This window comes from Marmota monax, unplaced genomic scaffold (genome assembly GCF_021218885.2).
Source record: "Marmota monax isolate L192 unplaced genomic scaffold, Marmota_monax_Labrador192_F-V1.1 WCK01_AAM20220418_F8-fsc00005, whole genome shotgun sequence".
In the NCBI taxonomy this organism is placed as follows: Eukaryota; Metazoa; Chordata; class Mammalia; order Rodentia; family Sciuridae; genus Marmota; species Marmota monax.
The window spans coordinates 9,363,806-9,386,060 of NW_026692254.1; the positions used below are offsets into that span (position 1 = coordinate 9,363,806).

The 22,255-nt window shown below is 38.7% G+C and overlaps 1 pseudogene; it reads left to right on the forward strand.

Moving 5' to 3' along the window:
* The first annotated feature begins 5,104 nt into the window (after nucleotides 1-5,104).
* On the forward strand, nucleotides 5,105-5,429 carry LOC124089267 (cytochrome c-like; annotated as a pseudogene).
* Nucleotides 5,430-22,255: the final 16,826 nt, after the last annotated feature.

Below are 22,255 nucleotides of genomic sequence, written 5' to 3' on the forward strand. Positions count from 1 at the left end.
CTTGGACTTGAGACCCTGTTTGAAAGGTTAAACCTTAGTTTAAGTATTAATTTATATTTCCACAAACAGTATATAAGTGTTCTTTTTTCCCCATATCCTTTCTTGTTTAGTTCATTAACCCATTTATTGAATGGGATTATTGATTTTTTTGTGTGTGGTGAGCTTTTTGAGTTCTTTATATATTATGGGTATTAATCCTCTGTTGGAAAAGTAGCTGGCATTTTTTCTCATTCTGTAGGCTTTCTCTTCATACTCTTAATTTTTCCTTTGCTTTAAAAAAACTCTTTAAATTGATGCCATCTAATTTATTTATTTTTTTCTGTTTATGCAAAACATTATTTCTAAAAAAAATAAATAAAATGAGAAATTGATAAATTGTTTATTTCCTGCCTCAAAACCTTCTCCACAACACCTACTGGTCTCTTTAGTCTCATCTTTTAGAGTGCTACAGATAAATCCCATATTTCATAAAGAACAAATAAAATCATCATCTGAAGGTAATTTAATATATATGTAATCATAATGATAGAAAAACATACATATTATTTTCTGCTTTCTCTATGTTTAAAATGTGTCACAATTAAAATTAAAATATTAAAATATCTTTTAAATTTTTTAATTGATTTTTAAAAAATAAATGACAATGGAATGCATTACAATTTTTATTGCACATATACAGCACAATTTTTCATATCTCTGGTTGTTTATAAAGTATGTTCACACCAATTCATGTCTTCATACATGTACTTTGGATAATGATGTCCATTACTACCATCCTTGATAATTCCCTGTCCTCTCCCTTTCCCTCCCACCCCTCTGCCCTATCTAGAGCTCATGTATTCCTCCCATGCTCCTCTTCCTTACCTCACTATGAGTCAGCCTCCTTATATCAGAGAAAACATTTGGCATTTGTTTTTTTGGGATTGGCTAACTTTACTTAGCATTATCTTCTCCAACTCCATCCATTTACCTGCAAATGCCATGATTTTATCTCTTTTATTGCTGAATAATATTCCAATGTGTATATATGCCACATTTTTAAAATCCATCCATCTACTGAAGGGCATCTAGGTTTGTTCCACAGGTTAGCTATTGTGAAATGTGCTACTATAAACATCGATGTGGCTCTGTCCTGTAGTATGCTGTTTTAAAGTCCTTTGGGTATAGACTGAGGAGAGGGATAACTGGGCCAAATGGTGGTTCCATTCCCAGTTTTCCAAGTAACCTCCATACTGCTTTCCATATCAGCTGCACCAATTTGCAGTCCCACCAGCAATGTATAAGTGTGCCTTTTCCCCCACATCCTTGCCAACACTTATTATTGTTTGTCTTCATAATAGCTGCCATTCTGACTGGAGTCAGATGATATCTTAGAGTAGTTTTGATTTGCATTTCTCTAATTGCTAGAGATGATGAACATTTTTTCATATATTTGTTGATTGAATATCCTTTTCTGAGATCCCTAGAGATTAGTGCTCCCAAGATGTAGGCTCTCTATTCACCTCACAGATTGTTTCCTTTGCTGAGAAGAAACTCTTTAGTTTGAATCCATCCTATTTATTGATTCTTGGTTTTAATTCTTTTTTTAAAAAAAATTATTTTTTTTGTAGTTGTACACAATAACTTTTATTTATTTATTTTTATGTAGTGTGATCAAACCCAGGGCCTTGCACATGTGAGGTGAGCGCTCTATTGCTAAGCCATAACCCCAGCCCCAGATTCTTGCTTTTAATTCTTGCACTATAGGAGTCTTATTAAGGAAATTGGGGCTTAATCACACATGATGAAGATTAGGTCTACTTTTTCTTCTATTAGGCACAGAGTCTCTGGTTTAATTCCTAGGTCCTTGATCTGCTTTTAGTTGAGTTTTGTACATGGTGAGAGATAAGGGTTTAATTTCATTTCATTGTATATGGATTTTCAGTACCCTAAAGGAAAAACTAATCAAAGAAGAAAATCAGATCAAGTTAAATAACAAAAATAAACAAATATGTCTGGAAATACAAACATGTCTCAATAATAACCCTGAATGTTAATGCCTTAAACTCACCAATCAAAAGACATAGGCTAGCAGATTGGATTAAAAAAGACCCAACAATATGCTGCCTCCAGGAGACTCATCTGATAGGAAAATGCATACACAGACTGAAGGTGAAAGGTTGGAAAAAAATCATACCACTCACATCGACTGTGGAAACAAGCAGGGGTTTCCATCCTCCATATCAAATAAAGTAGACTTCAAGCCAAAGTTAATCAAAAGGGATAAAGATGGACATTACATACTGCTCAGGGGAACCATACACCAACAAGACATAAGAATCATAAATATATATGCCCCAAACAATGGTGCAGCTATGTTCATGGTTTCATTTTTCTACTAAAAGATATTCAGTTTTCCCAGCACCATTTGTTAAAAAGGTTTCTTTTCTCCATTGTTTTTGGTGTCCTTGTCAAGGATCAGATGATGATTTCTGTGTAGGTTTGTCTCTGTGTACTTTATTCTATTCCATTGTTATAGCTGTCTGTTTTTATGCCAGTACTCTGCGTTTTGTTACTATAGCTTTGTAGTATGTTTTGAAATTGGGTGTTGTGATGCTTTGGTATTTTGTGTGATGTCATTGTGTGATGTAATGTCATTGGTATTTTGTTGTGGATTGCATTGAATCTGTAGGTAGCTTTTGGTAATATGGCTATTTTAAAGTTATTAATTCTGCATATCCATGAACATGGGAAGCCTTTCCATCTTTTTGTGTCTTCTTTCATTTCCTTTACCAGTGTGCTATAATTTTAATTGCAGAGTTCTTTCACAAACTCTTTGGTTAGATTTATTCCTAGATTTTTTTTTGAGGTTATTGTGAATAGAATTGTTCTCCTGATTTCTTTTTTAGTGGATTGGCGTATAGAAAAGTTAGTTATGTGTGTTGACTTTTTATCCCACTACTTGACTGAATTTGTTTATTTGCTACCAAATTTATTCTTTAGTCTTTGAGTTGGATTCTAGCTCTTTCCCTCGACTTCCTTATCTTGTGCAATTGTATAATTGTTGATTTAATTATTCAATCTTGGGGAGCAACCAGTATGCACTAGATGGTACTCAGCTGCCATTTTAGGGAAAAAAAATCTTGACCACCTTTCATACTAGTTATAGACAGCTGAGGGTCCTGGGTCTGAAAATGTGCCTCTGCTTAATGGGCATGAAGCAAGACATTGCTGCCCCCAAGCATGTTAAGCTCGATACTTTGTTTATGGGGCAATGTTGGATCCATACTACATGTAAGTGTGCATTATTGAGTACTTACTGTGTGCTATGCTGTTTTAGGTATATTAGTTCAAGAGATGCCCAACACGACAGATATACTACTACATCTAAGAAACTAGAAATTTAATGAATAGTAGAACAACTATAGGTGAAATTATAAAACATGAACTATGTCTTGTTGTATAGATCATGCTAGATGTGTAAAAAGTTGGTGAGTGTGGTGGTGAGGTGTTGGGAATAATTCAGACTGTTACTTCCACTATAAAGGGGTAGATTTTCCCCATTATAAGTGGGTAGTTTTTACATAGCATATTGAGTAGAATTCTTACAATTGGAATGACCAGATTCCCACCTGGGTTCTCAATCAAAATTATTCACCTTATCCAACCTCAGTTTGTTTGACAAATAGAAATCATGGTAGTGCTGACTTGTTGTGATTGCAGTAGGTGATGTTAATTATTCTGACCAATAAGCAACATCTCTGGCCATGATTCCACACTTACTGCACAAACCCTTGGGATTTCCTGCAGAAGTATGGTGGTGTTTGTCATCACAAGGGTGAGCTCCTCTCCATATCTTCTGTCCCATGTTTCCTATGTTTCCAGGGAGGAATGTTATGCAACAGAGTTACTAGCAATGCAAGGACACTTAATTCTCACTAAGAAAAATGGCAAGACTGTACCTGAATACATGATATGATCCCAAGATTATTTGAGATCTTCCTTTATGATGCAACAAAATGTTCTGGTTCCAATTTATTTTTGCTTGAGAGCAAGACAGTAATTTCTTATTAGGTTTCTGGTGGCATTGAAATCCACTAAAAAACTATATAAATTCCTTGAATTATGTCCTTTAGCCCTTAAATCCTTTGTACAGTTAAAACAAGACATAAATAGAATGAGATGTCTAGCTTCTGAATAGGAACCTTCTTTGTGTTAGCAATGAAAAAACAAACGAATCCATTCATCTACTGAAGGGCATCTAGTTTGGTTCCACAGTTTAGCTCTTGTGAATTGTGCTACTATAAACATTGATGTGGCTGTGTCCCTTTAGTAAGCTGTTTTAAAATCTTTGGGGTATAGACTGAGGAGAGGGATACCTGAGTCAAATGGTGGTTCCATTCCCAGTTTTCCAAGGAATCTCCATACTGCATTCCATATTGGCTGCACCAATTTTCAGTCCCATCAGCAATGTATGAGTGTACCTTTTTCCTCACACCCTTGCCAACACTTATTATTATTTGTCTTCATAATAGCTGCCATTCTGACTTGAGTGAGACGGTATCTTAGAGTAGTTTTGATTTGCATTTCTCTAATTGCTAGAGATGATGAACATTTTTTTCATATATTTGTTGATTGATTGCATATCCTCTTCTGAGAAGTGTCTGTAGATGAATGGATTAAAAATGTGGCATATATACACAATGGAATCTTATTCAGTAATAAAAGAGAATAATATCATGGATTTGCAGGTAAATGGAAGGTGTTGAAGAAGATAATGCTAAGTGAAGTTAGCCAATCCTTATAAAAACAAATGCTGAATGTTTTCTCTGATAAGTTGACTGACTCATAGTGGGGTAGGGGGAGGGAGCATGGGAGAAATAGATGAACTCTAAATAGATCAGAGGGGTGGGAGGGGAAGGAAGGGGGCAGGGGGTTATCAATGATGATGGAATGTGATGGACATCATTATCCAAAGTACATGTATGAAGTCATGAATTGGTGTGAACATACTTTATAGAGACATGAAAAATTGTGTTCTATATATGTAATAAGAATTGTAATGCATCCTGCTTTCATGTATTTAAAAAATAAAAGCAATTTTTTAAAAAAGAACAAATTAAAAATGGATGATGCTGAGGAAGGCAAGAAGAGTTTTGTTCAGAAGTGTGCCCACTTCCACACTGTAGAAAAGGGAGGGAAGCACAAGACTGGGTCAAATCTCCATGGACTCTTTGGGTGGAAGACAATTCAGGCTGCTGGATTCTCTTACAGAGATTCCAACAAAGGCATCACTTGGGGAGTGGGTATACTGGTGGAGTATTTGGAGATTCCTAAAATGTACATCCCTGGAACAAGAATGATCTTCTCTGGCATTAATTAAGAAGAAGGTAGAAAGGGCAGACTTAATAGCTTACCTCAAAAAAAAAAAAAAAAAAAAAACCTACTAATGAGTAATAGCCACTGCCTTATTTATTACCAAGCAGAAATGTCTCATGGCTTTTTTTAATGTGTACCATAATTTAATTGTTGTGATACACCAGAATTCAGATCATGAAAGACTGACAAAATTATTGTTGGACAATCCCGATTAAAGGAGAATTGACTTGTAGTTAAATTAATATTTTGTTTATACTTCCATTTTAGTAAATTCTATCATGTTTCCCCCTTTAAAAGTTATGGTTGGACTTAATTAGTAATGTTCAGTATTTCACAAAAATGATGAATGACATCTCAACACTGTTTTTATATTTAGGTTTATGTAACTGAATATGTGAAAATGTTAAATATGGGGGAAATCCCTTCACTCTCTCAGAATAAAGTGTGATGTACATGTGTTTTAATTTGTGTTCGGTAGTCTATTAAAGGCAATGGTTGAAGATAAGGAAGGAAGCAGTGTCTACTTTATATTTTTGTTGACTATGCCAAATTAAGTAGAATTCCTTGTATCTAAAATGCTGTCCTTTCCTTATGGAAAGGCATTTTAGTATGGTTTATGTATAATATTAAATAAAGAAAATTTAATACTGAAAACAACAACAACAACAACACATACATTCTCTGCCATGGGACCTGTGTGAGAAATTAGAAATTTGAGGTGTGAAAATCTTCATTTCAACTGATCAAGATATTGTATTAAAGAGAGAAATTGTTTGGGGGCATGGACACATTCGTATTATATGTAAACAGTTGCATGGCTCTGTCCTTTAAAACTCCAAGGGCTCCCTTTGTAGTTTTATAATTCATGATTCCCTGATGTCTCATGAGTCATGACAGTATCTTGACAAAGAAGGTATTTATATCTTCTGGTGCAAAGTGGGTTGTCCACTGGGGGTTCTTGTGTAGTACTTTTGCCTCTGTTTTGTGGGAATGAGGTTGCTGTTGGTCACAGTTATTAACATGACAAGGCAAAGACATTTCTCAGGATGAAACTTCCTTGTAAGGCAGAATAGAAGGCAGAATGGAAATAATCTCACTTTGACCTTTTTTTTTTCTAGTACACCAGAAGTGGACAGAAAGGACTTCTGAGGTATTCACAAGTGATACTTATTCTATTATTTCTAGTTTCTTATGAGTGCCCCATTTCTTTTTTTTAAATTTTTGTTTGTTCTTTTTAGTTATATATGACAGTAGAATCTATTTTGATATATTTATACAAGTGTGGAATATATCTTATTCTAATTAAGATCCCAGTCTTGTGGATGGATGCACATGCTGGTAAGATTCAGAAAACGTCTTTCATAAAATTTAAACTAGATCAAGCAAATTGATCGAGATAAATCAATTCTGAAATTTAAAAAATATCCCAATGATGGCTGATTCATAAAGACCACCCACTTCGGCCTTTGATCTTGGACCAAAGTTGTGGCAATGTTTAGGGTCTATTCTGGACATTGAGCCCAAGGTTAGGTGAAAATGGTCCCTGATAGGGTGAGAGACCATACTCTGTGTAATTTCAGAGAGGGAGATGGAGATGGAATTAAAAGATGGTTTGATCCTAATGGATTCTGGGGGCCAGATGCTTAGCTTTGCCTTGGGTTTGCTTCTTCAGAGTCTTGGGGTAGAGAGGAATAAAAAGACACAGCTCCCAGCTCCCCATTTTCCTTTAGAGGATGGATAAGGAAGAAGGCATGCCTTCTTATTGAGCAGTTTCTCAAAATGGATTTATGGAAAACTCCAGTTGTCCTTCTCAAAAGGGCTCTCTCTTCAAATTGCTGAGAGAAGCACAGCAAATGCATAGTCCATTTCTGTCCCCTGACCCCTGCACATATCTTAGCATTCTAAAGGCCTCAGAAGTCCTATAGTCAAATACCTCTGGTCCACTTTGTTTAACCCTATGTTCTCTAAGATTGTTGGATTAAGGACTGTATTGAGTACCGCTATCAGGATCCCATGTCCCAGGAGTTGGAATTGCTGCCCTGTTTCATTAAGCTCTATGGTAACAATGACCATCTCACAGATGTCCTTGTAGATCAGGATCAAAGGCACTTGTGGGTGGTCTTCATGAAGTAGCTATCATGAGGACTTTTTTTTTTTTTAAAAAAAAAAAAAGAGAATTGATTACTCTATCTTCCTGTGTGAAGTCAGGACCTATATCCTGCTTGGAAGCTCTCCCAACTACCAGCAAAGGCGGGCTGCCTACCAAGGCACCATGAAGGACAGAGAGGAACATGCATGATAAAGAGCATGTTCTAGCAGTCAGACTACCCAGTCTCAGACTGGGCTTTTTCATATAGTGCTGTTGGGAAAGTTAGGCCCTCTCTGTTCCTCAGTTTTCTCATCTGTAAAAATGGATAAAATAAAAACAATACCTATCTTACAGGTTTCTGTACAGATCAAATTAAATAATGCATGTCAAGCATTCAGGACCAGGCTCAGCACACAGGAAGTACCCCAGAATGGTAACTGATTCTTAGGCAATTAGATTCTTTTAACAGCTCTGACAAATCAATTGCTATATCACTTATGCATTAGGGAAGAGGGAGGGAATGTCCATGTGTTGTTATTACTCCTCCAACAAGAACTTGTGGGTCTATGGAAGAACTCAGTTATAGCTTCTTTGATTTGGCCACTTTTGTCTATATAGACATTCATGTGGAGAAGTGAGAACACTGAGACCCACTGTTCACTGAGATAGGAAAGACACCGGGAGGAACAGCTTCTGGGGGAATATCTGGGAACCTGTTTTAGAATATGGTAAGCTGAGATGTATTTTAGTTATTAAAAGAGAAACACTGAGCAGGCACTTTGGAAGTAAGAGCTGGTATTTAGAGGCAAGATGAGACTTGAGTTATAATATTAGAGGTCATCGGAAAATAGGTTTCATTGAATGCCAAGAGACTGGAATGGATTCCCCAGGCAGTGCGAGAAAAGAGAGAAGCCAAGGAAGAAAGAAGAAAAACCAAAGGCTGAGCCGCTGGAAATGTCAAAATTTAGAGATCTAAGCTAAATCATAGATTGTGAGAAGGAATTATTGGCCGTAAGAATGGGAAATGGATTATCCAGGAGTTGAAGTTGGCCCTGAAGCTTGAACTTCCAGTAACTTAAAATCTATTAGGCTGTGCAATGATCCCTGTTAAGAATTCTTAGGATTTCTTTATCATCCGACAAAAGTAAATTGTATTTCCTTAGTGTCTAGGAGCATGGACGTTGCATAATAATGTATTATTAACCATAGGTGATTTTTGCCTCCCAAGTGACCCTTTGCAGTGCCTGGTGATGATTTTTATTGCTATGACTAATGGAATAGGATAGGCTGCTAGTAGATTGAGGCCACATGTAGGTTCTCTGAAGCTTCTATCCCAAGGTCACTATTCACATTGTGCAGAGAAATGTTGCTCTCCAGGCCTTCAAAGCAGCTCTGAGGATCTGAGCACCATTCAGCATTTGGTTTCACTCCTGTGAGGCAGAGCTTTATTACAGGGGTATTGGAAAGGGCAGAAGTGTGAGAGATTATCTGTTGTTCTCTGCACCATGAATTATATTCTGTTGAGAATTCAATTCAAGTATAAATAATATTTTTGCTGAAGAAAGAAAATAGCATAGAAGATTGGTATTATTTTAAAACATGAATCTTCTTAAGTATAGTAGCCACAGTTGTTTGTTTTCTTTCTCAGTTCACAGAAGATCATAATCCTGTGTTCTGTGACTTCCTGGCTCAGAGGATAAAATGGTCTGTATTTTATCCTGAGGGGGGACTATTGCTTGAGGGTTTCTTCTTCATCCATCATTTCATGCTTTCTGATTCAGGAGATGAAGCCTCTTGAGAGTCAAGATTCTCAACTCTAATATAGCACTATAGGCAGAGAGTAGACAAGTGGGGAGGTCAAGGAAAGCTTTTCACAGGAGCTGCCATTCAGGTATGTCTCACTTGTTATTAAGCACAGGTGATTTTTGCCTCCCAGATGACATTTTGCAGTGCCTGGTAATACTTTTTGTTGCCATGTCTGAAGAAATGGGATTGGCAGCTAGTGGTTTGAGGCCACATCCTACCATGTGCATAACAACTCTGATAACAAAGAAAGAAGCAGCCATAATCCAACCATAAGGCCAAGCTTTTGCCATGGAAGGATGGATGAACACTTGATCTGGTAAAGAAGTAGTAAATCACTTGATCTGGTAAAGGAGAGAATGTGAGCGTTGCATAGTTAGGGGCTCCTGGGAGCTGACAGTGGGGAGATGAAGCCTCCTGAGTGTCAAGATTCTCAACTGTGCTGAAGGTGATTGAGACATGTGAATGGTTTTAAGGAGGAGAAGGTTGTGACCAGATTCGTGTTTTCAAGGTGTGAACGGCTGCAGGATCTGTGTAAGGATGTTTCAAGGGAGGTGTGGGGAGGCCAACAACTGGGGTTGTGATGAGGCAGGACCCATACAGAAATTTCTTTGTCATTATGTCCTGCACCATCCTCATCGACCAGGACCTCTGGTACTCCATATTTAATGTTGCTATTACTTGGCATGAGATGTATTCCTATTTAAAACACTTTAGCAATTTTCTTGCAATAATATAGCTTTCAAAAAAAATAGACTAAATTAAATAACAAGGATTTTTGTTGCATTTTGGCCTGAGAAAGCAAGTCTGGTGGTAGCCGTAGGACTGACACTGGTCTTTCCTGACATTAGAAATGTTTCTAGAAACAAATTGTAGCCAGTGATCAAATTCATAGGGTGACCCAGAATTTAGCAGCTGGCAGCTCACTCCAATAATTCCTCTGGAAAACAGAATTCTAAGTTAGCCCATTTTTCTGGCCCCAGCTCTGACTAACCAAATGAAAGATTTAATTAAGCCCAAAGAAAAATCAATTTCACCTTTTAATTTTAATTGGATCTTTCAGCTGGTGAGAGTACTTCAAAATGAACTTCATTCCTTGTTTGTAATATTAAAGGGAAAATTAATGTGATTAAAAAATAATCACTATGCGTTGTTCTCTTAAAATTTCCCTCCTGAATTATTCATGTGGGCAATACTGCCCCTGGGGGGCCACATTAGGACTTCAATATTGTCCTGTAGGTAGTTCATATTTTTGTTTTGGCAGCCATTTTTCTTCTTTAAAAATATTTACCATGGTAGACCTTGCTCATCTCTAGCAGGGACTGTTGGGAATTAATTCTGTGTTGTTGCTGTGAATACTAGTCTTAAATGGTGCTCTCCCTACCAACTTCCTGAGAAAAAGTCATCTCATCTCCGCTTTAAAAAATTAAAGAGTCACATGTTTCATCATGGAACACAGTTTGTACTAGCATGGAAGACAAATTTCTGTCTAAGCACAGATAATTTTTCATGCAGCTGTAAAATTGAGTGAGCTTCATAAAGGAATGTGGATCCAGGTTGTAAATGAGATTACGAGGGGAATTAAATTATAAATGATAGAAAAAGTTAATCTTTCTTTGGTTTAAAACTATAATAAATCTCTGTATTTAAGGTGTTTCAATTTTTCCTTCCCAAGTCCAAATTGGATTTTGTTTATGGAAAGATGAAAACACTCGGGCACACATAAAAATTTATCAAAACATATCTAATGAGATATTAAGAAACACAGCAGATTTACACAGACAGGCACACACAGTGAAGTCTTCTTTGGAAATTTTGGAGTGCATGGCTCATAATTTATAACACTCATTTAACTCTATTTAGGTGTAACAATTTGGCTCTTTTCCAGATAGTTAAGTGTTAGTCAGCTTCCTGTCACTGTGACAAAATACCTGAGATAATCATCTATTAAGGAGGAAAGACTTATTTTTGGATCAGAGTTTCACAGGTTTTTGGTCCATGGTTGCTTGGCCCTGCTGCTGCTGCAGGCCCCTGGTAGCACAGTACATCATGATGGGGGCACATAGTATAATAACTGCTCACCCCATGTAAGCTGGAAGTCAAAGAGAGACAGAAAAGGAAGAAGCAAAGAGTTATTGTCTGCCTTTGATAAGCAGGTGAGGGCTTCCATCAGCAGAACCATCTCCTCTGCTTTTTCTAGGTAATGTCAATGTCTGGTAGCAATGAGCATGAGAAGACATAGGCATTATTTTGTGTATGCTTCTGTTTCTGTATATTTCTGTTTTAGCTAAAAACTACTCCCAAATTGTTGTGGCTTAAGATGACCTGAATAATTTTTTACTAATAAATTTGAATATTGCCAGACTTGTGGAGATGGTTCGTCTTGCTCCCCATGGTACAGTTTGGGGCTGCTCTACCAAGGCCAGAAGACCCACTTTCAACACCCACTTTCAGCATTGCTTTTGAGATGACTGAAAGTATGGTTTTGCCTATTGGTGGGGAGGAAAGCTAGGGTGGTGGCCTGAGCTTTCCTCTCCACATGGGCTTTTCTATGATATGCTTGGGATTTCTCATAGTATGGTAGCTGAATTTAAGAATAACATACTAAGGAAGTACCTGGAACTTTTATGATCTTGAAAGTCACATGGCTTTGCTTGTTGTACTTTACTGATTGAGGTCGTTATAGAAGTCCACTCAGGATCAGGGAGAGAACACAACCTTGATCTATCAATTTGATGGATAACAAGCTATGTAGTAAAGAGAACATGTGGAATAGGAGATACTGATGAAACCATCTTTCACAGTCTGATCTACCAAAAACTCTATTCTGGAAATAATGAGAGCAGTTAGAGATATAACTGGATTTGAGATAGTTTACTTTGAGGATCACTGTCACTACGGAGGTGAATGAATCTTTCTGCTCTTGGTTGGAACTAGGAGATTATGTTGGGAGCATTCATGCAGGGTAGGTTCAACAACCTGCTGGAAGGGTTAGATTCTGCATGGCAAGAGTAACCAGCCAGAGTAGAGATGTTGTTTGTATCTCTAATACTTCATCAAACATTAAGGTAGAACAATCAGGTTCTCTCCAACCAAACAGAAAGGATTTATACCGTAATTTGTTGTGATCCATACCTCCTCAATAAGGTCAAAAAGGTCCCAGGGAGCCACTGGACTTCCTCAGCTCAGTGCTTCCATGAATCATCTGCTCTTGGTCCACACATGGTTGCTTTTATTAAAAATAGGGACCACTGATGAGAAATTTGATAGAACATAGAATTTTTTTTTTTTTTTGGTGAGAAAACTAGGCACAAGATCCAAAGGCCACATTTGCAAGCATCCTATGTTTGCCTGACTTCTTTCTGAAGGAGTCAAGGAATTGCCTTCTCAAGATGTGCCAAAGGATATATTGATTATTTGAAGTTGAAATCACTTGAGGAACTGTGACTTCAGAAAGGACCTGCCTTTTCCTATATGTAGCAAACCATAGAGGTGCTTCTATGTCCCTCACATATCTAGGCCAGAAAATAGCTTTAATTATCAGAGACTGGTCATTAGAACTGCAATGATTCTGGGGGAAAAATGTAAAGTAGGCCTTATCTCCCACTATCTTCTATTTTGCCTTCATGAGTCTTAATAATATCCATTGACTTTACTAACCTTGGGACAAGATGCATCCATTCTGTCCTGCCATTGCTTCACATTAATTTATTGTCCTTTGTCGAAAATATTCAAAAGCATAATCTGTTGACCATTTCTTTGGCCATGAATAGGTAAATTTAATAAACTATATTTTCTTTTTGTTGTTTTTGTTAATTAACTCTTTTAGTAATTGGGTTCCTTGATCCAAAGAATCCACATAGGAATAAGAGGTTGGAGGTGATGCTTCTGTCTTCCACATTTCCTCCTCAACAGAGAGGGGTTCTTTGATTAACATAAGAATAGTTTAATTCCAGCTGTTAAATGATCAATATGCTGCGGCTCTGTCTGGACCTCTTGATTACCCCAGTGAGTTAAGGCAGTCCTCAATGTTCTGCAGTTCTTATCCCCTTCTCCGTGTCATCTAACTTGTGTTAAGCAATTATCAGCCTCACTAATCAGCCTGCTGGGATGAGCTTTCTTCATGCCCCACATTTCCCAGCAGTGTAAGGGGCACATTTCTGACGGGCAGAGGCAAGACAGAGCCCTCAATAGCAGCTGACACCAGCTCCTGCCTTTTCTCTCACTGTTTTCTCTTTGTGTTTATTTCTTCTCCAAGCATTACCCAACCCCAGGCTCAGAGGACGAACTGAGGAACTGAAGCATGAAGCCCAGATTATATATCCAATTTTTGATGAACCAGAGAAGATCTGCTGCAAAACAACCTCGCTCTGATGACTTGGAGAGCTGCTTCCATGCCTTCTCAAGCACAGCGATGAACTGCTGTGTGTTTTTTTTTTTTTTAATATAACAGAGCATGTGCTCCTAGTATGTGGACAGTGTCCCTGCTGACACACACAAGGGTGTCAGTGTCCTGATACCACCTTACTTCTTTGCTCATGCTGAGGATATAGGCAGCTAAGAATTGCTCTGCATGAAGCAGAATGGCTTCAGTGATGGTGTCTGAAGCCCAGGCTTAAAAATTACCTCCTGTGCCCCAATATAGTGTGAATTGCAGCACACCTCTCCAAGAATAGTTTGGAAGCAAGTTTCTGAGCCTCTGTTGCTTATCACTCCACTGTAGAGAGCCTAACTTTGATTGGAAATATGGTCAGAACAGTTCTGATTTCTGCCCTTTTCTACTAGCATTGTGTAAACAATCTTAGCTTCCATTACATCACGTACTGTGATATGTGCCATGAACAATAATAATCTTAATAAGTCACAGATAAAACTGAATAATGGCTAGGAGTTTGACATTGCCCTAAGCACATGGCATTTATTAACACTTCGAATCCTCAGAACAATAAGTTTTATTATTCTTTCCACTTTACAGATGAGGAAATTCAGTCACAGATGGGATAAAAACATGTCACATGTCAACAGGTCATCTTATTAGGATGTGCAGCCAGGCTCCAGGGCTCAGTTAATGATCAGGCAACAGAAATTAGTCTCTGCCTGTTTCTCTGAAATCTGTTTCAGTCAGGCTCAAGTCTCTAACATCCAGCAGAAACTTGTCTTATTAAGGTCACTGTAACTTTCACATGGCTGATTCCAATGGTCAGTGCTCAGCCTTCATATCCCTGGATCCAAAAGCCCCAGCACACACAAATGATTCCCGTTAATACCACCTTTACTTGGTCCCAAGTGCACTGCCTTCTGCTAGTTCATCCTCTCTTCATGTGTCTACAAGTTCCTTCTTATATCCTCAACTTCTGAACATTGGTGAGTTCAGTGACTCCCTTGGGCCTCTTTTCCTGTTTTTGCTCCCTTCCTTTGTGACCTCATCCAGTCTCATGACTTCAATAAACAAACAAACAAACAAACAAACAAAAAACTAAATATGATTACAATATCTTGAGTTTCCACCCTTCCTTCAACCCTGGGAGACTGGAACATTTAACTGCATGCTCAGCGTTTCCATTTCAGTGCTCAGTATGACATCCAAAACAGAGCTCCTGTCAGCTCTCTCTTCCCCTGTCACACAGCCTGCTCTTTCCCTAACTTGTTAGCAGTTACTCTGTTATTTCAGTTGTCCAGGCTGAAGCATTTGGAGCTATTTTATCTATTATTTCTTTCTCTTCCTCTCTATATCCTATCTTTCAGCGAACCCAGGGGCCTCTGCTATGGAAGATGTACAGAATCTGTCCATGTGCAGCACTACCTTCCCCCATCCTGTCCCAGCCCCAAGCCTCCAGTCCAGCTTGTTGTAGCAGACAATTTCCTTGTTTCTGGTGCCCACACTGAAGCTGGAGAGGTGCATGACAGTGCTTGAGGGCATGGGCTCCACTGTGGTCAAGCGTGGAGACCACACTAAGCTAAGTGTGGCTTAGCTTGAGTTTCTCCTCTGGGCACATCTGTTTCTCTGGGGACATACTTAGACCTCTGTGGGTTGTTAAACAGACCTGATATTACTTTCTGGTAATGATGATATAAGTGAAGAGTTTGGACTTGTATCTGACACATTTTAAGTGCTATATAATACTGCTGATTTATGATAAAAGAGAAGCTAAAGCACATGACTGAACAGTGGCCTCCAGAGCTTCACCTGTTCACCTCTCTTTCTCCTGTGCCTTGTCTCCAGCTACTTCCCCTTGATCATACCCGCTGAGCCACGCTGGCTGCCTCTCTGCTGCTGCTCCATCATGCCAGGCTTTGTCTTCAGGGACTTTGCCCAGGCTGCTCCCTCTGCCTGCAGTTCTCTTCTGCTGCATACCCACATACCCTTTCGGCTCTTTTTGTCTTCCTTCAGTCACCATCCTCCTGGTGAGTCCTTCTCCAGTTCCCTATTCTACATGGCAAAGCTGCTCCCAGGCTCTCTGCCCTTCATCCAGCTTTCCTTTTCCCCACAGCAATGGTCACAACTTAACAATACATTGGTTAATCAGTCTCACCTGTTGTCAGCCCCTTCCTGGTACAATGCGGGTTTAATGAAGTCAGGGTTTTCTCTTTATTCCTTTCTGCCTACCAGCACCTAGAACTATTTTTTCACATACATTAGGCACATAATAATGAATGTTGATTACATGAGCAAATGAAATATAGTTTTTAAAAAACAGCTGACTCTATTTGGGTGCACAGGCATTGTGCTGAACGCTGTGTCCCATTTAATCCTTCGATAACTCTAGTATAAGGGATTTAGTTTTAGATTCTTATTTTGCTCTGAGGAAAGTGAGGCCTAGTACAGCTGGCACACCAAAGGCCAAGAATGAGTGAGTGCAGAGCCTGATTTTACATCTGCACTCATTCCGCCCCCACAGGGGCTTTGTGTCTTGTCTGAAGTGTACATCTGCTTCTCCTTGGTGAATGGACAAGGCTGAACTCTATCAGCTGGACAAAATATGAGCCTTAAAATGGAGCTAGTATATTGGGGAACTGAATTTTTTTATTTGATTTGGTTCTAATCAATTTAAATTTAAATAATTGCATGTGGCTGGTGGCTACTATAGTGCCCAGTACACATCAGCATGACCACTTACAAACAAAGCCCTCTGTTTCTTATTTTGTGCCAACATTTCTTTTTAAAAGAGATGGCTTCTATGGTCTAAATGTATACATCTCTTCAAAATTCATGTATTGAAATATATTTTCCAATGCCTTGCTATTAAATGATGAGGCCTTTGGGAGGTAACAAAGATATGAAAACAGATCCGTTGGGAATGGAACTACTACCCTTATAAAACAGGTTTCAAAGAAACCTTTTGCCCTTTGCATCATGTGAGGATGTAGCAAAAGGCACCATTTATGGAGCAGAGAGCAAGTCCACTGGTGATCTTGGACTTCCCAGTCTCCAGCTCTGTGAGCAATATATTTCTATTGTTTTATAAATTACCTAATCTATGGTATTTCGTTATAGTAGCCTGAATGGACTAAGATGCCATTATAAACACTAGGTAAAGCAAGCCCTTTTCTTAACTAAGAGAAATGCATTTTTACACTGCGGCAAGCATCATGGCAGGACATCTGCTCATTGTGATTCTCCTGCAATTTTCCCCCCTGCCATTTGGCCCAAGATCTTTTTTGCTTATGAACATTAATATTCTAGAAGAATCCCAGAGATGCTATGTCTCTGATTCTCTCACTGTGTGCACTAGAAATAAAAGGTACTATTTCTCAGCAGTTAAAAAATAGTAATAGATATGAGCAGAGATGCATTGTGGGTACCTATCACATTGTCAATTTTCAGTGTGTCGGGGGACAGTTTTGGAGTATGTTTATCAAGAACAAAAGTGATCTTTTCTCCAAGCCCCTGACAATGTTCCCTCAAACTCAGATCATCTTGTCCTTTCACAAAGAGGTGAGTGAGACAATTCTGGGATCCACTAAAGAGCATCCTCCTAATTTAAATCCATGGCATTGGCTGTGATGTCCCTTTAGGAGCCAACTTTGTTGTATATGCCATGCTGGTGTCTGAGGAAGCGATATAGTAAGAAATTCAATCATTGCATAACCATGCTGCTATATCATGAAGTTTGAAACAGCTTTTCCAGGGGTCTTGTTTCTTACACCCCACCATTTAGGCTTACCTAAAGTTGAAGTAGGAGGACACACCCACCTACTCCATTCCCTGGAATGAAAGTGTTGTAGAGTCGCAACTTCTGGGTTGGCTTTGCCCACCATCATTTATCTCGATTTGTACTCTAACTTCAAAGGGTGAGCAAGAAAAACTGAAACAAACAAATGTCACTTTCAATCTCCCAGGGGTCCCCAGGTAGTCTAATACTAAGGGAGAAAGGCTGGATTGACTGTAGCCTTTGAGGGGGACAAAGGGCTGCCATTTCTTTAATTATTCAGGAGATGCCTTGGAAGGACAATCATGGACTGGGTCACTCAACACACACCTACAGGCCACTTTCTCCATGTGTGCATCTGTACTGTCAGCATGCTTTGTCACGGAGGATACAGTTCTTCCTGAGACAGGGAATATTTATGAATATGCTATGTGAGTAGAATAATTAGTGTTAAGTGCACAGGATAAATAGGATAGTGGGAAATCTCTTTCTGTCATTCTTCGCTGGCTCATTTAATACTCTATGCAGAGCTCTACTAACTTCAAAACTATCCCATTGGTAGAATGGGTAATACTTTACAGAAAATTAAACACAGCCTTTGTTTAAGCTCCAAGGGACTAGAAAGATGCTCAGCTTAACTGGCCCAAATAAGCCTGCTTCTCTGAGACACACAGAAGTACTTTTATATCACTCCAAAATCTTACAATATAGTGACCCTAGCTGAGCATGGTTGTCCTGTGAGCAAATTCATCTCTGCAGCCATCATCAAAACAGGAACACCAAAGGGACTGAGTCTCACATCTGGCTAGAACCTCCTCCACCCACTGGAAGCAGCTGTTGTTCTGTGGACCTGGTCACACTGCTGATATGCTCTGTGCTGCATCCCTGTAAGAAGGAGCAACCCAGAATGGATGGAGGGTCTACTATCCCAAGAAAATGAATCAGTGGGCTCTGGTGCCCCCTGAGGGGTACAGAAGTCTGAGAAGACAAGAAATCCTTCTGGGGGAAAGATTGACATTTGGGAAGTCAATTTACATGCATCTGCCTTTGCTGTCAAGAAGTTTATAGTCTGGAGTTTGGGGCATAATTCAGTTGTAGAGACCTTCTTTAAATGCACACAGTCTGATTATCAACATCACACACATACACATTCATAATCTGCAAAATGATAGTCACATTCTATGAAGAAAAAGGGTAAAATTCACCCACTCCCTGCCCTTATGGAAAGGTGCAAATTAAGCACTTTGGGAGATAAGAAGTGAGAAGTTATTTGTGGCTGGGATTGGTCAGGGCTGGGGGAGTCACTGGGATTTTCACTGGTGGGATTAAGAAGGGAGGGGCAGAGCTACAGAAATAGGAATGGAGAGAAACCCCCATAGGTTGAAATTTTGGGGGGTGTAGCTTGAGGCGGAGAAAAGGTGACACAGTAACAAGTTGTGGTAGCCACAAGACTTTGGACCCAATTCAAAAAGCACTGAGAACATTTAAGGATTTAGGGAAACGTACCTCAAGGAGGTGGAAATTTAAGATTTACCCTGCTGGTTAAATAGGGTAAAGGAGTGAGGAAGGCCAGAGTCATTCTCCTCACCCTCCCATGGGAAGAGGCTCATAACAGTGCAAAAACAGGAGTATGAGGGAGGTTGCTCCAGAGGTGGTTTGTGGGCAGGAAGAATAGTGGATGTGTTCTAGGCCCAGAGACATTGCCAAAGCAGTATAGGAAAGGATTCAGGCTCTGTCATATACAGGTGCTGGGGGTGGTGATGACACTTGTTTTAGATTCTGTGACCTAATAATTATATTTTTTTCCTATTTCTAAAAGAGATTTCATTTTATTTTTATTTTTTATTTATATATGACAGCGGATTGCATTACAATATAGAGCACATTTTTACATATCTCTGGTTCTATGCAAAGTATTCACATCAATTCGTATCTTCATACATGTACTTTAGATAATAATGTCCATCACATTCCACCATCATTTCTAATCCCATGCCCCTCCCTTTTTCTCCCATCCTTCTGCCCTATCTTGAGTTCATCTATTCCTCCCATGCTCTCCCTTCCTACCCCACTATGAATCAGCCTCCTTATATCAAAGAAAACATTCACCATATGGTTTTTTGGATTGGCTAGCTTCACTTAGCATTATCTTCTCTAACTCCATTCATTTACCTGCAAATGTCATGATTTTATTGTCTTTTAAGGCTGAATAATATTCCATTGTGTATATATATTATATTTTCTTTATCCACTCATCTACTGAAGGACATCTAGTTTGGCTCCACAATTTAGCTATTGTGAATTGTGCTGCTGTGTCCCTGGAGTATGCTGTTTTTAAGTCCTTTGAGTATAGTCCAAGGAGAGGGATAGCTAGGTCAAATGGTGGTTCCATTCCCAGTTTTTCAAGAAATATCCATAATGCTTTCCATATTGGCTGTACCAATTTGCAGTCCCACCAGCAATGCATGAGTGCATACCTTTTTCCCCACATCCTCGCCAACACTTATTGTTGTTTGTCTTCATAATAGCTGCCATTCTGACTGGAGTGAGATGATATCTTAGAGTAGTTTTGATTTACATTTCTCTAATTTCTAGAGATGATGAAGACTTTTTCATATATTTGTTGATTGATTGTATATTCTCTTCTGAGAAGTGTCTTTTCAGGTCCTTGGCCCATTTATTGATTGGGTTATTTATTTTTTTGGTGCTTAGCTTTTTGAGTTCTTTATATACCCTAGAGATTAGTGCTCTATCTGATGTGTGAGGGGTAAAGATTTGCTCCCAAGGTGTAGGGTCTCTATTTACCTTACAGAATGTTTCTTTTGCTGAGAAGAAACTTTTTAGTTTGAGTCCTTGCCATTTATTTATTCTTGATTTTAATTCTTGTGCCAAAGAAGTCTGGAAAACTAACTCATTTCTAATAACCTCAAAAACAAAACAAAACAAAACTTGGGAATCAATGAAAGAGGTAAAAGATCTATATAATGAAAATTACAGAACCCTAAAGGAAGAAATCAAAGTAGACCTTAGAAGATGGAAAGATCTCCCTTGCTCTTAGATAGGCAGAATTAATATTATCAAAATGACCATACTACCAAAAGCACTATACAGATTTAATGAAATTCCAATCAAAATCCCAATGACATTCCTCATTGAAATAGAACAAGCAGTCATAAAATTCATCTAGAAAAATAAGAGATCCAGAATAGCTAAAGCAATCCTTAGCAAGAAGAGTGAAGCAGGTGGCATCACTATACCAGACCTTAAACTATACTACAGAGCAATAGAAACAAAAAAAACAGCATGGTATTGGCACCAAAACAGACTGGTAGACCAATGGTACAGAATAGAGGACACAGAGACTAACCCACAAAATTATAACTACCTTATATTAGACAAAGGTGCCAAAAGCATGCACTGGAGAAAGGATAGCGTCTTCAACAAATAGTGCTAGGAAAACTGGAAATCCATATGCAACAAAATGAAATTAAACCCCTATCTCTCACCATGCACAAAACTCAACTCAAAGTGGATCAAGGACCTAGGAATAAAACCAGAGACTCTGCATCTAATAGAAGAAAAAGTAGGCCCTAAATCCATCATATGAGATTAGGCCCCAACTTCTTTAATGTGACCTAAAAATTATTGCTCCAGGGTATAGGAAATGTGGTAGGCACAAGGCAACCTGCTCACCCCCAAGCCCAGTCTGTGTCCCTTCTATGGTATCCTTAGCTCTGGAAGGTCATCCAGGCTCCCTTTCCTGTTTGGGCAACCATTCCACATGCCCTTCATCCTTGCTCCTCGCCCAGTCTTCCACACTCAGCAATGATTCTCCTTCCCTTTGGACACTAGGGCATTGGCTTCCCCTTCTCTCTACCATAGCTTGTCTATCCTCATGGTGCATTCAGTCCTACCCTGAGACTCTCCTTCTTCAATGTGACCTTGTGTCAACAGGCTCCTTTTTGTGTATAGACACTGAAGACTTCAATTTTCCTTTGAACAAGTCTGTTACTGGACCAAACTCCCTTCTCTGGTCCCCATCCTATGATTTCAAGGGGGAACTGAAACCTGGAGAGCACTTCAACAGGGGCTACTGGTGATGCCACTCCATCATGCCTGTGCTACCCAGGGAAGGAAGCAGGGACCAAATACTGTTTTGTTTATTGTTAATTTCTTGTATTTGCTCATTGTTCACCATCTTTCTTAGCATAATATCTGCTAACTTAAGAAAATATCGTTCAGATTAATGCATTTTCTTGAATCTCAGTAAGAAATTATGTAGGAAGCAGATTTAAAGATTGGCACAGCTGTGTCTCCTATGACCTAATGGACTTTGAACCCAAACCTTCCATTTCTTGCAGTCAATCACAATTTCTTTCATTCTTTTCTACCATATCATTTTAAAACTGCAGCTGGGTAACTGTTTAGCACAGCATCAATTTTTTCATAAAATGAAAACTTAAGCTCTCTCTCAAGGACATACCTGAAAATTCATTCCTTTAGAACTAGTGGTTTGATTTTTGTCAAGATGACTTGATCCTGTTGAATCTTTGACTCTTTCAGCTACACCCTGAACCAAATTGTGAAGACAGTGAGGCTGATTTTTAGTTTCTGATTGGCTGTTTCTCTAAGCTTTTATCATGATTGCATGACCTGGGCTCCACTTGACATATAATTGGTGATCCATACATATTAGCTGGATAAAATGAAACTTGCACTTTCTGTGCTACATGTCTGTGTCTAAAAGTATAGATTTGGAAAAGAGTTCTTAGTCATCTAAACATTTTTTTTTATTTTCAAGAAAATTTTATTATCTGCTTCATTTAGTTGTATTTTATCCAGATTAGTTGTCCTG